Genomic DNA, 14,367 nt, shown 5'->3' on the forward strand with positions numbered 1-14,367 from the left:
GGTGGACACCCCTCCCCCAGCCTCGTTACCACCTTGCAGTTCGATCTCAGACTGCCGTGTTAGCAGTGAGCAAGGCTCCGTGGGCATGGGACCCTCTGAGCCTGGCACGGGATATAATCTCCTGGTGTGCCATTTGCTAAGATCATTGGAAAAGTGCAGTATTAGGGTGAGAGTGTCCTGATTTTCCAGGTACTGTCTGTCATGGCTTCCCTTGGCTAGGAAAGGGAATTCCCCGACCCCTTGCACTTCTGGGGTAAAGAGATGCCCTGCCCTGCTTTGGCTTACACTCCGTGGGCTGCACCCACTGTCCGACTAGCCCCAGTGAGATGAACCCAGTACCTAAGTTGGAAATGCAGAAATCACCCATCTTCTGCATTGCTCAAGCTGGGAGCTGTAGACTGGAGCTGTTCCTATTCAGCCATCTTGGAATCTCTCTCAGAAGAGATGAAATAACTTCTATTCCACTATTCCTACTCCACAATATTCAATTCAGAATATCCATTTGCAGGCCAATTCCTCCCAATAGGAAAATGTACAAGACAATGGAAGGTAAACGGTAGGCAAGTTTTCCCCTCTTCCCCTTTGATTATTAAAGGAGCCTTTTCAGAAGTCCATATTTGAAAGTGTCCCTTTGTTTGGTGCCCCAGAGTTGTTGCCTCCCAGGGGTAATTCAGGGCAGGGTGAGGGTATGCACTCTTTTTGCAAAGCAAGAGAAGAACAGATTACAGGAGGTACTTGGGAAAGGAGCATCTGCACAAGCAACCAGGGCCATTCCCAGAAGACCACACATGAAGCTGACGATCTAAAACTGGAGTCCCTTAGAATTGTCCATCACTCTGCTTTTCCCACTTTGAAGACCACTGACTGCTGACCCCTTGCTTTGAGAATATTTCCTCAAAAGACTGGAAAAAGGCAGATAACAGCGGTCTCAACCGTTACTGACTTGCTTTGAAACTTGGAGAGCACTCCTTAATGTCTTACTGTGCTAATCTGAAATTGGAATCAATACCTAGTTTCCTGTTTCTTTCTCAAGGTATTTTGAGAATTAAGCATTGTCAACACAAAGAGTCAAAACTCTGTAAAATATTTGAAGAGATTTATTCTGAGCCAAATATGAGTGACCACAGCCCGTGACACAGCCCTCAGGAGGTGCTGAGAACATGTGCCCAAGGTGATCGGGGTGCAGCTTGGTTTTATATATTTTAGGGAGGCATGAGACATCAATCAAATACATTTAAGAAATACATTGGTTTGGTTCAGAAAGGTGGGACAACTCAAAGCGGTTTGAGAGGTGGGAAGCTTCCAGGCTAAAGGTATATTTCAACATTTTCTGATTGACAATTGGTTGAGTTTGTCTAAAGACCTGGGGTCAATAGAAAGAAAATGTTCAGGTTAAGATAAAAGATTGTGGAGACCAAGGTTCTTTTGAAGTCTTATAGTGGCTGCCCTTAGAGACAACAGATGACAAATTGTTTCCTATTCAGAACTTTAAAAGGTGCTAGACTCTTACTTAATCTCTTCAAGATTGGGAGGATCTGGAAGAAAAAGATCTAACTATGTTAATAGAGATTCTTTCGATGCACATTTTCCCCCACAAAGGACAGCTTTGCAGGACCATTTCAAAACATGGCAAAGAAACGAGTTTTGGGGTAAAATATTTTGACTTTCTTCTTTGTCACATAATGTTATGCCACAATCAGATTGGAAAGTAAGTCACGATATATAAAGTTAAATAAAACCCATCTGATGAGAATTTATGGTTTGTAGAGCATGATTCTCAGAACTCTTAGATAGGAATTTGGGCAAGATTTAAAAATCAGAGTTTAGTCCTCAGCATGAAGAAGAGTTAGCAGTAGGTTTTGAATAGCACTTTTGCCTTTCTGAATGACTTTGCTGCCTGGATCTTCTGTTTCCCTCTCAACTGTCCCTCAAAGGTAAGTCTCACCTTTGTGCAATAGGTGTGGGTCACGGAGACCCATGGTGAGACTTGCCAAAGATCACACAGCAAATAGGTGACCTGGCTGGGAATAGAACCTGCATTTACCTGCTTTCTCCAAATGCATCAGCACAGGAAAATACGAAGAAAACAATAAAAGCAAAACCTGAAGAAATCACTGATTAAATTAAACACCAACAAATAAATAAAAAGTATAAAGTAGATTCAGTATGTAGGTTATATGTAATATATAGTACTGTTTATATCTAAGTTTGCACTTGATGTTAGCCAAAAGGCCAAGAAGCAATTGTATATCTAAATTTATAGTACATAAACTTTTTTTTTTTTTTTAAGACACTCTGTCACCCAGGTTGGAGTGCAGTGGCACGATCTCGGCTCACTGCAACCTCGCTCTTACGGGTTCAAGCAATCCTCGTGCCTCAGCCTCCTGAGTAGCCGGGACTACGGTCACACACCACCACACCCAGATAATTTTTTCTATTTTAGTAGAGATGGTTGTCCAGGCTGGTCTTGAACTCCTGAGCTCCAACAATCCGCCTGCCTCGGCCTCCCAAAGTGCTAGGATTACAGGCGTGAGCCACTGTGCCTGGGCGAAGATTTTTTAAAATAATGTTCATAAAGAGAGGCCAATTCATATTCTTAGTTTATTCCAGGAAACTATGATTCAGATATCTGAAGGGGGGAAAAAAAAACCCAAAACCTGAAGTTCCCGAAGGCAGTCTCCATTCTAAACTGCACCTCCTTCTTCACAGTCCAGTGACCTGTGACATGCTTTGTACTTCTGAATCCACCCTGTAAAACAATCCTCTCCTGAAAGGAGTGCCCCACCAAACAAGGAAGTTCCAGACATAATCACATTTCAGGAGATATTTGTGTATGGTTTTTTTGTTGTTGTTGTTTGTCGTTTTTGCTTTGCTTGGAAATTTTAAATTTAATTTCTGTAATACAAAAGCTTTACGCAAGAGGTAAGATTTCCTCCTACTTCTTTTCTCCTGCCACCCAGTTCCTTTTCCCAGAGGTAATCAATGAGAAATAATTTAGAATGTAAGATATGTTATAATTCTGTACATGCCATGGCAACAGGAAATAAGCCATTCAGGGCTTATCCGGAATCCAGAAAGTGTTTGGATATTGGAAAAACAAAAACAAAAAATCTTTGTTCTGTAAGACAGTATAGAAAGTTGGGAGAAAGGTCTATTCCAGGATTAAGGTAAAATCTGACATGTCACATAAGCATAAAAGAGAATGGGGGATATGGGGGATAAAGGAATGAAATAATGAGTCTACTCGGGAGCTATGTGTGAGCCCAAGACAGGAATGGGAGTTTCCAGAAGTTCACAGAGGAGTTAAGACCAGAATAAATCCAGGTAGCCAAGACCACTCAGGACTAAGCATGGAGATAGACCCCAGGGCTGCCCCTCTTTTCCAAGCTGATCTGCAGACTCAGAATTTAGACCAGTTACAAATTATCTAAACTGCCCCAGGAGCTGAGAACCTTTAAATTTTAGAGCTGTGAGGAAACAAATATTATCTAATACATCTATTCTCAAGCATTTTGGTCTCAGGGCCTCTTAATACTTGGAAAGATACTGAGAATCCTATAGTGTTTTTGTTTATATGGGCTCCTCTCTATAGATACTGACCACATTGGAAATCAAAACTGACAATTTTTAAATATTTATTAATTTATTAAAAAATGACAATTATGAACATATTACATGTTGACATAAATGCTTTTATTAAAATAACTATATTTTACCTTTTAAAAATTAAGTGGAATGATTAGCATTATTTTACATTTTTGAAAATCTCTTTAATGTCTGCCTTAATAGAAGACAGCTGGATTCTCCTTTCTGCTTCTACGTTCAAGGTGATTTGATATCACATGACACATAGCCTCGGGAAAACCACCATACACACACACGAGAATGAAGATGGCAAACAATGTCCTGGCATGATTATGAAAATGATTTTGCACCTACAGACCTCCTGAAAGGGTCTTGAGGACGCCAGTGGTTTCTGGACCACACTTTGAAAACTATGGATCTGATAATAATTTAGGATTGCATTTTCCTGTAATGCTACATCTTAGCAATGTGACCTTGGGTGAGCTACTTAACTTCTCTAAGCCTCAGCTTCCTCCACTGTAAAGCAGCACTAAGAATAGAAGTCTACGTTTATGGCTGTATACGTTCCTATAATCTGGGTTTCATGGTCATTAAATATATAAATGAGGTAATACTTATAAATGTTTAATACAGTACTTGGCCCCTAGTAATCACTCAAGTAACAACTCTTCCTACTGTTATTGTTAATATTTGTTATTACTACATACCAAGCATTGTGCCAGGCACCGCGTGAGTCATACTACAGGGTGTAAGAGGGCCCAAGTTGCTTAACAGTAGGGGACATAGGACAAATACCTAATTATAGAACAGAACAGATTTTGTCCGAATGATACAAACCAGGAAGAGGTCACATTCATTCACTCATTCAACAAATATTAATCGATTTTCTCCAGTGTGCCAGGCACAACCGGGAGGAACAGGCCAACGTTTCAGACCCTTGGGAATGAGAAACAGCAGGAGGTGAGAGGGTAAGTGAGGGATGGGCTGGGCGTGGCCAAATCAGATAAGGTTTTATAGGCCCATGTAATTGAGGATATAAGGAAATGTTTTATGAGAAGGCTGCATCTGAGTTAGAACTTCAGAAGAGGCAGGATTCGGGATAAAGTTGATGTGCACTTTCTTTTATGCGCTCTCAACAAATATTTGAGATTTCCGCCAAGTCTACTGCACAAAGGATCCCTACTTCCAAAGAATATATTTTTGCATTTAAGGGTTTTTATCACATAAGAAATACATGCGCACTTTTAAAAATTAGAAAATACAGGAGTGACCAGCCTGGGCAAACATAGCAAGACTACTACATCTCTACAAAAAAAAAAAAAAAGGGGGCCAGGTGTTTCTTCTAGAATGTTCTTTCTAGTGGTGGTGCACACCTGTAGGCTCAGCTACTTGGGAGGCTGAGGCAAGAAAATCACATGAGCCCAGAAGTTCAAGGTTGCAGTGAGCTATGACAGCACCACTGTACTACAGCCTGGGCAACAATGCAAGACCCTACCCCCTCACCCCCCAAAAAATACAAGTGAGCAAAAATAAGAAAATGAAAACATTCTTCTGGCATGGGTTGTGCGTGAGACCCCAGGACTATCCACCTACAGGATTCAGCCCTAAGCCTGGGGGACCAGTGGTTTGTCTGCAAGGAGCTAGAAGCAGCTGGAAAAGCCGGCCTGCCTGCCAGGGTAGGCCTCCTCCTCGCCCCCTAACCAAATTGTGGTCACGTTCCTTCAGTCCTCACTGCCCGATTGAGCATTAGAGAAGTTGGAAGGAAAACGCCTCATGCCAAGAGAAAGCACAGCCCAGGCAGGGTTCAGAAGCCCCCTCCCGGCGCTGCAGTGGGGCTCTGCCAGCTCTCCAGGGAGGCGCTGGGTGGAGGATGTGGCCAGAAAGGCAGATGTCCTCTACGGGTGAAAACAAAGTTCCTGGGCGAAGGAAATGTGAGAAAAGGACAAAGAGGAGTAAAGAAGAGGGTGCATCAGCGTGTGAAACGCAACAAGGCGCACAGCGCATGCACACTGTGTAGAGCACAGGGGCTGCGGGGAGGTGTTGGGAGAGGTCACGCCCTGGTGAGGTGCCAGGGAGGCTGCGGAGATCGTGTGGGAGCCCCTGAGGTGAAGCCGGGAAAGCGACCCCATGACGACCCCCTGATGGCTGCGGGAGGACTGCGAAGCCTCCTTCCCCAATATCTTAAAGAAAAAAATTAATCCAAGAGGTACTGGTGTTAGGTGCTGCCTCTTTTATCTTTTGCTTAGATTTTGGAAGAGTTTAAAATTTCCCTCTTTGCCTTTAGATTCTCTCCCCTTGTATCCGACATTAATTAAGCACCTACTGTGTACTAGATGCTGGTGCTGGGAGCACAAAAGGGAAGACCCCTATTAAACGCATGTGCATCATTACAGAGGTTTGCACAATTTACTTTGGGGGGCAGGGAGAAAGAACTGGCATGGGGAGAAGGGAAGGCTGCGCAGGAAAGGCATGTCTGAACCGGGTTTAGAAGGCTGAATTTTTGGCAGGTGGCATAAGAGTCAGGTGGGGAAGAGAACATTCTAGAAGAAACAGCAGGTCTTAGAGAGGCATGGAGTATGAAAAGACATGCTTCTGTGACTAACATAACAAAATAACTTAGATAAAGTTATTTATCCTTCCTAACTGTAAGTTCCTCTTGAATAAAAAGAAATAGTGATAGCAATATAGCAATGTGTCCAATCAGTGGATTATGAAACACACTTCAAAGGCAAAATAATATCCTCACACCCAAAAGGTAAATGCTATAATAACTCGGGTGAACTGTGTTCTTGGAAACGGAGCTTAGAACAGTTTATCCCAATGTTGATTCTAGTTTTGGCTTCATGGAGTCTCATTCATTCTTACTTCTGACCTCTACCCCTGACTATAATTATTTTTTCAAGGAACTAGACCAACAGGACCCAAGGGAGAGTATCAAAGGCACAACAAAGGAAAATGAGGACAACCCAATACCCAGAAAAAAAACAAGTAATTCATGGACTCACAATAGGCCACAAACTAGATGACTGTCAGGAAGAGAAGAGTAAACCGTATGATCTTAAAATGATTTCTTGTTCATTTGCCTCCTTGCATCAATCTAGACTTTAAGAGATACGTGATTTTTAAATAAATGGGTACATCTGCATAATAGTATTTTGGCATTAAATTATTTGATATGACGTTAAACATGTTTCTGCAAAAACCATTCCACCATACTGCTAGAATCTAGCAGCTAGATTGACCCAACACTTCATTATGTCATTCCCTTGCTCAAAGGTTGAAAGCAACCAGATGCGGTGGCTTACACCTATAATCCCAACACTTTAGGAGGCCAAGACGTGAGGATCACTTGAACCCAGGAGTTCAAAACCAGCCTGGGCAACAGAGTGAGACCTTGTCTCTACAAAAAATAAAAACACATAGTCCCAACTATTTGGGAGGTTGAGGTGGGAGGATCACTTGAGCTCGGGCGGTCAAGGTGATAGTGAACTGTGATTGCACCACTGCACTCCAGCCTGTATAACAGAATGAGACTGTCTTAAAAATGAAAAATAAAGGCCAGGCGCGGTGGCCCACATGAACCAAGAACTTTGGAGATTGAAGTGCTTTCACATCTTTATGTGATGCATATGCCCTGCAGCTATTAACCTTTCTGCAGTTTCATGTTTTGTTTTGTTTTCTTTTCTGGCCGGGTGCAGTGGCCCATGCCTGTAGTCCCAGCACTTTGAGAGGCCAAGGTGGGGAGATCACTTGAGGTCAGGAGTTTGAGACGAGCCTGGGCATCATGGCAAAACCTTGTTTCTATTAAAAATACAAAAATTAGGCCAGGCAAGGTGGCTCATGCCTGTAATCCCAGCACTTTGGGAGGCCAAAGTGGGTGGATCACCTGAAGTCAGGAGTTCAAGACCAGCCTGACCAATATGGTGAAACCCAGTCTCTACTAAAAATAGAAAAATTAGCTGGGTGTGGGGATAGGTGCCTGTAGTCATAGCTACTCAGGAGGCTGAGACAGGAGAATCACTTGAACCCGGGAAGTGGAGGTTTCAGTGAGCGAAGATCACGCCATTGCACTCCAGCCTGGATGACAGAGCAAGACTCCATCTCAAAAAAAAACAAAACAAAACAGCTGGGCATGGTGGTACATGCCTGTAATCCCAGTTACTCGAGAGGCTGAGGCACGAGAATTGCTTGAACCCAGGAGGCAGAGGTTGCAGTGACCCGAGATCATGCCATTGCACTCCAGCCTGGGTGACAGAGTGAGACTCTGTCTCAAAAAAAAAGTTTCCTTTTTTAAGGTTGAACAAAAGCTCATTCATTCCTTCCTTTCCCAGACTTTCACCAAGCGCCTTCTTTGGGCCAAGCATTGTGCTGAGTGCTAGATATACACAGACAAGAGGGGATATACACAGATAAAAGGTGGTTCTCTCCCAACGTGAGTTGGGAAGACAGACATGGCTAAGGCTTGTGACAGGGCTATGCTGAAGGGACTCTGCAACAATTATCTAAGGCTACCAGAATGCAGAGTAACAACCAGCCATGAAACTTCAGTGGTATACAATAAAAATCTCATTTCTCATGCATCTAGGGTGGTCGCTTAGGTGGTTCTGCTGATTTGGCTTGGGTTCACTGAAGTGTCTGGTGGTTAGCTGCCATTGGCTGATCTAGGATGGCCTCAGCTAGGACAACTGTGGTAATTTGGATATGCTTCCCGTGCTTTTCATCCAGCAGGCATGATCTCATGGTAGTGACTTAGATACAAGAGCAAGAACACATCCAACTGCACAAGTTACTTTTAAGCCTCTGCTTAAAAACATCCCAACAGGCCAGACGTGGTAGCTCATACCTGTAGTCTCAGCAATTTGGGAGGCCAAGGCAGGCAGACCACTTGAGGTCAGGAGTTCAAGACCAGCCTGGCCAACTTAGTGAAACCCTGTCTCTACTAAAAATACAAAAATTAGCCGGGCGTGGTGGCACATGCCTATAATCCCAGCTACTGGGGAGGCTGAGGCAGGACTCTGCTTGAACCCTGAAGGCAGAGGTTGCAGTGAGCCGAGATCACGCCATTGCACTCCAGCCTGGGTAAAGAAGTGAGACTTCATCTAAAAAAAAAAAAATCCCAACCATCAAAGCGAGTGGCATAGCTGAGACTCCAGGCAGAGTTATATGTCATAGGGCATGGATAAAAAGATGGGAGAATGGAGGTAATCATGGCAATCTGCCACACACAGACCAGAGTGCCTAACTCAGCCTAGGGACATAAGGAATGGTTTCCCAGAGAAGGTGATGCTGACTTGAGTTGAATCTTGAAAGAGAAGATGCAAGTTAGCCAGGCCATAATGAAGAGAGGGCGCTTTAAGCAGAGCAACCCACATGAACCAAGAGCTTTGGAGATTGAAGTGCTTTCACATCTTTACTTTATGTGATGCATATGCCCTGCAGCTATTAACCTTTCTGCAGTTTCCTGTCTGGAATGTAGATGTGAGCCCTAGATGTGCACAGCTGTCTCCTGGCCATGAGGCAATAAGCATGAAGTTGATGGTCTGTAGAAATAAGTCACCCGATGGCATTCTTGAGCCACTGTATCCGCCCCAACTGTATGACTACATGACTTCATGTCACATAGGTCAACACCCAGGAACTCCTGTGATATCCCCTGGAGAACTACCTAGTCCTTCAGTGCTCCGTGATCTATCTCCTCTTTCTTCCTCAAAACTCTTTTTTTTTTTTTTTCTCTGAGACTGAATTTCACTCTTATTGCCCAGGCCGGAGTTCAATGGCATGACCTCGGCTCACCACAGCCTCCACCTCCCAGGTTCAAGCAATTCTCCTGCCTCAGTTTCCCAAGTAGCTTGGATTACAGGCATGTACCACCACACCCGACTAATTTTGTATTTTTAGTAGAGATGGAGTTTCTCCATGTTGGTCAGGCTGGTCTCAAACTCCCGATCTCACGTGATCCACCCGCCTCGGCCTCCCAAAGTGCTGGGATTATAGGCATGAGCCATTGTGCCTGGCCCAAAGCTCTTGTTCCTTCAACCAAGCTGACTCCAGATGCTTTGCATTGTTTGGAGAAGTGGTGATGTGGTTTCTCAATGTCTAGAGTTTCAACAACACCTCTACCCTGGCCTCCACATCACCATTGCCAAGAGTAAAGAGGGAGCACCCTAGCCTCTCCCGGCAGGTTCTTCACACTTCCCTTCCCCAAGTTTTCAGTTTGGCCACCACTATCTTCCTGGAGGCCATCATTATCTGTTATTATTTCCTTTATTCTGATTTATGCCAGTCACACAAGCAGCCCAGGATCCTTTGTGTTTCATCCCAAATCCCAAATGGCTCCAAACATCTCATTTTCTGACCCCATCCCCTGACACCCTCCCCATCCCCTGACACCCTCAATAAGTCATTGTTGGGATCCACAAAATCCATCTTTTCTCAAAGTCTCTTCATTTCCTCTTCACTTTCTTGCTCTAAAGGAAACTAGGTCTCCTTTGAAGACACTGCTTTCTCTGCAGTCCTCTCAGGTGGTGGTTGTTTCTTTCTTACACTCCACAGTGGAATAGGTGTTCTTGTTCTTCATTGCTGCTTCCAGATTATTCTGGCTCCCTCCTTCTTAAACCTTTCCAGCTTTGACTCTGATATTAACCAGATTATACTGCCCTCATTACAGTCATATGACCCCTGCCACTCTCCAACTCTACTCCTGGGACAATTCTGCGTGAACTCAATATCCTTAGAGATGATACTTTCAAAGCCCTGATGTCTCAAATCCTTGACCTCCTCACTCCCAAGCAACTTGCCCTCCAACTTAGCTCAGCTATAAACTTTCTGTCCTTCTTTCTCCTCTTAACCATCTTAGAGTCCATGGTTCATTATTATAATTATACCCTTGAATATCCCCTAGGCTCCCTTGCCTCTCTAATACTTCATTGTACTTTTCCAGAAACACGGAGGTCTTACTTAAATCTAACTCTCCACCTATCCCCACACAAGAAGTAGTAGCCAAACATGGTTGGAAAAACTACACACCTCTGCTATCCGCTTTCACTTTAAGTTTATGACCACTGGCCTTCAGCTTCACGTGTCTATCTTACTTCATTACCCTAGCACAGTCACTGACGTATTCTCACAGATTGCCATTCCATATCTTCCTCTCTCTCTCTTCAAGCTTCCATAACTCCTTCCCCATCCTCAGTCTCAGCTGACAACCTTATCCCCTCACTCACTAGGAAAATAAAAGCAATAAGAAGGGAATTTCTACAAATTCCCAGCACATCATCTACCCACCTACCTGCAACCTCCATTCCCCGAGTTCAAGTTATTCTCCTGCCTCAGCCTCCTGAGTAGCTGGGATTACAGGTGTATGCCACCATGCCCAGCTAATTTTTGTATTTTTAGTAGAGACGCAGTTTCGCCATGTTGGCCAGGCTGGTCTCGAACTCCAGACCTCAGGTGATCTGCCCGCCTCAGCCTCCCAAAGTGCTAGGATTACAGACGTGAGCCACCACACCTGGCCGAGAGACACCAACTCTTAAAAGGTGCCTAACTAAGCATCTCGAGGAATTTGTACTGTGTCTCTAATGAGCTCCCTTGCAGCATTTGCATCAGGGCAATGCTGGGGATCCGATCCATCCTAGGAAAGATCACTCTAGCTGCAGGATAGAGTGGGAAGGCTGGAGGGGGTAAGATTGGAGATATGGGAAAAAGTCAGAGGCTGTTGGCAGAAATTCAAGCAACAAACAAAAAATGGAAAGGGAGACCGAAGACAGTGGCTGTTGACAAAAAAAGAAGGAGGGCAAATTTGACAGCTATTTAAAGGCTATTTTACCTTTAGACAGACATTGGTGATGAATGTGATACATGAGGTGACAGTCCACTGGAAGACACACTGATATTCTCCCCAGATTTCCTCTCCAGAAACTCCTTGACTAAATCATCACGGGTCACCTGAAGCAGTCTCTGACAGTTTTTGGAAGACCAGGAATAGAATTTCAGGAGACTGATTCCAGATAAAGCCACAATTATGCAGCAATGTTATGTTCCTGAACCATTAAAGACATACAAGGGATGCCTGAACTTTACTAGGAACTCCTGGCTCATTATTTCCTATTTTCCTATCCTCTCTTCCCTTCAGAGGAGCAACAAGAAAGCAAGAACCAGTGAAAAACTTAAGACTGTGTTCATTTTTCTGCTAATCTTGATCTATTCTAGTCCAACTTATTCTCCCACTGTTGAAACAAATATTTCTAACACAGATAAGGGACATCCTATTGCTGGAGGATTCCCTACACAGATGTCCACCACCAGGGCCCAGCTCAAGGAAGCAAGTTCTACTGAAAGCAATTACCCATTTGATAACAGGATTTACAGCTACCAAGATTTCCTTCCTGGCTTGCAGACACTTCTTCCAAAGGCGCTGGCTCCCTATGATGCTAAGATCCAGTCTCTACAGCCTTCAGAAACTTAGCCAAACTACAAAGCCCTCCAGAATCTATTCTCTAAACTGAGCCACTTAGCCAGTGACCTACTCAGGCCTGACACTGGCTTTGGTAAGCAAAACAGGGTTGGTGACCAATGTAGGGGGTGACATGTTCCTCAACCCTTTCAGACCCGGACATCTGCATTGCAGGCTGATGCTCAGAGTAAAAAAATGAGGAATGCTAGAGCCCCTACATGAAAAGAAACTCAAGGAGGCATCACTGTCCTTTTAGTGTTAATAGGGACAGAAAAGATATGTAGGTAAGTGTGGAAGTGAAGAAACTGCATTCTCATTTAGAGTGATGGTCAGGGTAAGGTAGCAGAAGTAGGTAGTGTAATCAGCAGAAAGATCCTTTTGACCCCTGAGAAAATCAGAGTCTAGGTCAGTAGCTGACCCCAGGCCTCTTCACCACTCAGGTGGGTCCCCAGACAGTAAAGATGGTAAACTTCCAAGGGCAAAGATGAGAACAGCCACTTTGCTGAATAGTGGTCCCCAGGAGACAATTGTCTAAATCACTTCAAGTACACACAGCCTTTTGTGGGGAATTTAAACTTGGGATTCCTTGGCATTGCACATGATTTTGCGTTTGTAAATGAGCAACTGTACATTTTTCTACAGAGGTCTATATCTGTTATCAGATGTTGGAAACTCAAAAATAAAAAGATTAGATCTCTTACTTGACTGCATGATCCAATATGTAGCACTAGGCACGTTTCAGGTGGGCAGTGGCTACTGTATAGTGCAGATATGGAACATTTCCATCATCACAGAGACTGCTATTGGACAGTGCTGCCTTAGAGACGTCGACTGCAGGACATCCACGGGAAGGCCTGGATATCAGACACCAACATTCAAATTTCTTCCCAGTGCTGTGGAATGTGGTAGACCCTTGGAAGTCCAGTATCTGAATATGCTGGTCACCATCATATACTAGTGACCAGATGATGCCTTTCTTTGGCTGATGGCATTCTGCCAGTATGAATTCCTAGCAAGGGAAAGATGGCAGGTGATCGGAATTACTTGGGGTTATGGTGTATTTGAGCGACCTCACTGTATTTAGGAAGGTTCTGAAAAAACATGAAAAGAACGTTAGAAAGGGCTGGAGTAAAACTACAGGAGTCCCCCTTTATCCACGGTTTTGCTTCCCAGTTTTAGCTACTCATCATCAACCATGATTTGAAAATATTAAGTGGAAAAATTCCAGAAAGAAACTTCATTTATTACATACTATTCTGAGTAGCGTGATGAAGCCTTGTGCCATCTCGCTCTGTCGTGCCAGCACCTGAATCATCTCTTTGTCCATAAAAGCAGAACTACCAACTGCCCAGTTCCAGCGCTTCCAGTTACACCTCTGCCCAAAGTCCTTCACTGGAGGAAGAGAAATTTCTCTTCTCTCTGCCAGAGAGAAACAGGAAGGGAGGAAGAGCCACACAATTGAAATCAATTCACGGCAAGCACCACAGGTTCTTGTCATTTGTGCTTAGTGGACTCAGCTGATGGAAATCGGCAAAGACCATCCCAGAGCTCACACATCCCTGCCTGCTCTCTCTTCCAAGGTCTGGAAAAGCAACTGGCAGCTGAGTTGTGCAGGGGTGGGGAGGCATTATTATTCGATAATAACAACCACTTTTTAACTCTTATATTGTCATAATATTGTGTTAGGAACTTCATGCATTAATCCTAACATTCACAACAATACTGTAAGATAGATATTGTTACCCTTATTTAACACTGATAATATTCTAGGGCTCAAAGAGGTCGTATGACTTGCCCGGCAAGATCTTGGACTTGAAAGTCTGAGGCTTCCATTCTCCACCACAATTCACGTTTATTCTTGGGCATCCATTGTTTCAGACTCATGATAACCGTGTAAAGTAGCACAAAATAGGTATGTGATTGGCCCAAGGGCACACAGCAAGGGAGAAGTTGTAATCTTTAATGATAACTTCTTTTTTCCTTAAATGGGATTTTTTTTCTCCTATACCACCAAGCCAGTACATCTATGTCCTCCCAGAAAATATTTATTACCTCTTGTAGAAAGGGTGAAGATATTGAATACGACACAGAGGCTGAGAAGTGTTACCTCCCTAGACCCAGGGTGGAGAGAACAGGCAAGTGCAATGCAAGAAAGAACTTTCACATTTTCTCCTCGGACATAAGATAAGGTCTAGGAATCAGGTTTGAGATTTTGTAGCCTGTCTGGTTGTAAGTGTCAAGAAATTTCCCTATCAGCCTCATCTACTAGCTCTCCTGGGTCTCGCTCCCTCTTTCTTTCCCTTTTCCCACCCCCCCCACCCCCCCCACCC

The 14,367-nt window shown here is 43.9% G+C and overlaps 1 protein-coding gene and 1 long non-coding RNA gene across 2 annotated transcripts in view; one reads left to right on the forward strand and one right to left on the reverse strand.

Moving 5' to 3' along the window:
* Positions 1–14,367, reverse strand: part of ZNF19 (zinc finger protein 19) — a 76,772-nt gene that overhangs the window by 39,185 nt on the left and 23,220 nt on the right. The window lies entirely within an intron of this gene.
* On the forward strand, positions 3,084–6,697 carry LOC108527459 (uncharacterized). Its single transcript, XR_001884812.1, has 4 exons — positions 3,084–3,167; positions 3,790–4,063; positions 4,479–4,553; positions 6,489–6,697. It is a non-coding gene; the product is annotated as an uncharacterized LOC108527459 (long non-coding RNA).

This window comes from Rhinopithecus bieti, unplaced genomic scaffold (assembly GCF_001698545.2).
Source record: "Rhinopithecus bieti isolate Rb0 unplaced genomic scaffold, ASM169854v2 scaffold_2574, whole genome shotgun sequence".
NCBI classification, from domain to species: Eukaryota; Metazoa; Chordata; class Mammalia; order Primates; family Cercopithecidae; genus Rhinopithecus; species Rhinopithecus bieti.